We start from the raw sequence: 3,430 nt of genomic DNA, 5'->3' as shown, positions 1-3,430 counted from the left end.
TGAGCTTCTTGAATGCTTATCTTTTCGTTTTTCAGAATGTTATGGAAATTTTCTTCCAGCAGCTATTCAACTATCTCCTCTGTGGACTTGTGTAATTTTTCCTGTTCCGGAATGCTGATAATTCTTTAAGTTATTCCTCTTCATGTTGTCCAACATGAATCTTAGATCTTCTTCAGATATTTTTATCTTTGTTTCTGCTTTGTCTTCTATTTTAGCAGTATTGAGAGATTTGTCTTCCAGCTCAAGAGTTCTCTCACAAATATTTTCCACAGGGGTGCTATTGGCATGTTGAGTGTGGCAGTCCTTCACTGTGAACAGACCCTGGAAGAAGCACAGCTTCCATACCCCTTATTGATCCAATGTGAGCAGTACTCTCATTTATTCTGAAAATCACCAACACCCCCACTCTGACTGTATATAGTCCACAGACACAAATGCAAACTTTTCTAGTTTTCCTTTAAGCAAATTCAGTTATTTTGGCAATGACTAAGGAAGAGCTACAAGGAAAGGACTTTGCCTTGTTTGCCACTGTATACCTAACTCTAGAATAAAAAATGCCTCGCACACAGCAGGCACACAAGAAATATCTGTTGACTGAGAGGAAATGGTACTGATAAGGATCCTTATCAGAGCCATTTTGAGGTGCGCCCTGACCCAAGTCATGGTATTTTCAATGGGCACAGATGCATGCAGAAGCTGAACATGAATTAGGAAGACCAGAGAATTTGATGTCTTCAAATGATGGTGCTGGCAAAGGATATTAAATATGCTATTGACTGCCAGACAAATAAATCTGTCTTGGAAGACGTATGGTCAAAATGCTCCTTGAAAGTAAGTATGGCAACTCACAGTGACACCACGCACAACCAGATGGAACACTGTACAGCCTCTTGCCCTCCCCACAATTGCCATTGGGCCAGTCCATTTGTTGGTGGTCTTCCTCTTTTTCACTGACCCTCCACTTAACAAACATGGTGTCCTTCTCCAAGGAATGGTCCCTACGTGTCATCACACGTCCAAAGTATGAGACACAAAATCTTGCCATTTTCATTTCTAAAGAGGATTCTGGCTGTACTTCTTCCATATCAGATCTTTTTGTTTTTCTGGCAGTTCATGGTATTTTCAATATTCTTCACCAACACCATAATTCAGATGCATTGAGATGGTATAAACAGCTGTAATTTTGATGGCTTGTTTATGACTGGACTTTGCTTATGGACATAGATGCTCAAAGTTCCAACCAGAATGAAGATTCCTGACATCAAGGCACATACTTGTCTCCATCAAACTCTAGGCTAATACAGATGGACAATTTAGAAATTGGGTATCCCAAAAGGGGAAGATAAAGATATGAAGTGGCTGGTTTACAAGTTTTCATGGGTGTGCTTCCGATTAAAACGATTGGAAGTCTTCATGTAAGAAAGGGCCAACAGCTGGATGAACGAGGGCGTGGCCTGCAGTACAGTGAAGTCTACAATTTGGCCTCTATCCATAGTGTTTGTGATTCTTACCAAACAACTTATTTTTCTGGTGGATCTAGGTAAGAAAAAGTGAGAGAAGATATAGATAGGGTGCTGTAATTCAGTTGTTAATGATTGTTAACGGGGCTGTGATTGCAACAATTTGGAAATCCAACATGAGGATTGGTCAATTTTGCCAACCTGCTGGGTTTTAAATGAACCATCTCAGAAACAGGAATGGGGGACTCTCATTACTATGAAAAAACAAGAGCCAAGAGTGGAGCATGTCCTTTGGACCCCAGAACCTTGAGCACTGAACCTCCTTGACCCAGGAGACAGATGTGACACCAGAGAAGAAGCAGCAACAGAACCAAGAGCCAGAGTACAAGACAAAGAGTCATGGGCTTCCTAGTTCACGGAGCAAGTAAAAGTTGGAGTAGGGTGTCTCCAGCCACTTTCTAATTGGGGAGCTAGGTGTAATGACTCATGGAGCTAGAGCTGAAAACCTATAGGCTAAAGCTTATAGCAGAGTAGAAAGATGAGGCTTTCTGCTCCTGTAAAGATTTACAGCCTCGGGAACCCTGTACAGGGTCACTATGAGTCAGAACCAATTCCAAGGCACATAACCACCACCACTAATCAACAATCTGACTTCTAAGATTGTCATGTGATATGTTTGATTATTCAGATGTTATCATTTTCAAAATGTGATAATCCAAAATATTCTAATCAAGTCACACAGCCAGATATTTCTTAAAGCTGCAAAGAAAATCATGCACAAAATCCTAAGAAACCCACTGCCACACAGTTGATTCCAACTCATATGGATCCGATGTAGGGCTTCAGAAACTGTACATCTTTGTGGGAGCAGAAAGCCACTCCTTCCCCCTAAGCTGTGGCTGGTTGGTATGGACTGCTATCTTTGGGGTTAGCAGCCCAACACCCAGCCCACGGCACCTCTATTCTAAACCAATAAATTACCTTAAAATTGGAGTCCTGGAGTGAAGCTGTAAACTGTTAACCACAAGGCTGGCAGTTCAAATCCACCAGCTGCTCCTTGGAATCCCTATACAGCGTTGTTATGAGGCAGAACTGACTCGATGGCACTCAACAACAACAAATATAGTTTCATTTTTTATAGTTTTGTGTTTTTTTTTATAGACTAGCATACTATACTAGCTTTCTACTATTATTGTTAAATGCTTTCGAGTCAGTTCCAACTCACAGTGACCTTGTGTTGGGTTTCTGAGGCTGTAAATCTTTACGGAGCGGAAAGCCTCCTGTTTCTCCCATGAGAGCGACTAACAGGCTCAAACCCCAGAGCTTGTTCAAGCCGACTTTGCCGTCCCGCGCATCAACCCACAGCGCCCAACAATTCGTTCTGATTTTTCTGGCATCTGCCATACCCACGAGGTATACATGTTTTCTTTTTCCCTATGAAGAGTCAAGAATGGATAAAGCCCACCTGAGCCCATGGACAAGGACATAACCACAGAGGTCTAGAGCTGAGAGCGAAGCATCCAGCTGATATGAAGTGAGGGGAGATGCACAAGAACACCCAAACTTGCAGACAGTACCCACTTGACCTAGCCTCAATGGCTTCGTAATCAGAACTCGACTAGAGGAAGATTTAATTTTTTAAAAAAAAGAACAAAACAAATTTTGATAAAGGAAATGAAGGCAAATTGCTACAATTTGATGAACTTGACCTATACTCTGGACGTAGTAACTTTAAATACCAACATAGAGGGAAGAAGTGTTCATATCAAGTATCAATGCTATCCCCTCTGTACACAGGATAGATAGGGATGGACAACTTAGATATTGGCTACCTAAAATGAGGGGGCAATAAAGGCACGAAGTGACTGGCTTACAAGGTTTCAAGGGGGAGCTTAGTTTAATAGTTTGTGGGGAAAGAAATAGTTTTCATATTGTCTAGACAAGTCTGGTTATAAGAAATGGGGATAAGA

At 41.5% G+C, this 3,430-nt stretch overlaps 1 protein-coding gene across 1 annotated transcript in view; it reads right to left on the bottom strand.

Moving 5' to 3' along the window:
- Positions 1–3,430, bottom strand: part of MTBP (Mdm2, transformed 3T3 cell double minute 2, p53 binding protein (mouse) binding protein, 104kDa) — a 100,493-nt gene that overhangs the window by 56,403 nt on the left and 40,660 nt on the right. The gene's annotated exons all lie outside the window — the stretch shown is intronic.

The sequence above is a fragment of the Chrysochloris asiatica genome, unplaced genomic scaffold (genome assembly GCF_000296735.1).
Source record: "Chrysochloris asiatica unplaced genomic scaffold, ChrAsi1.0 scaffold00001, whole genome shotgun sequence".
Classification (NCBI taxonomy): Eukaryota; Metazoa; Chordata; class Mammalia; order Afrosoricida; family Chrysochloridae; genus Chrysochloris; species Chrysochloris asiatica.
The sequence above is the reverse complement of the archived record's forward strand: the minus strand, read 5'-3'. Positions and strand labels throughout refer to the sequence as shown.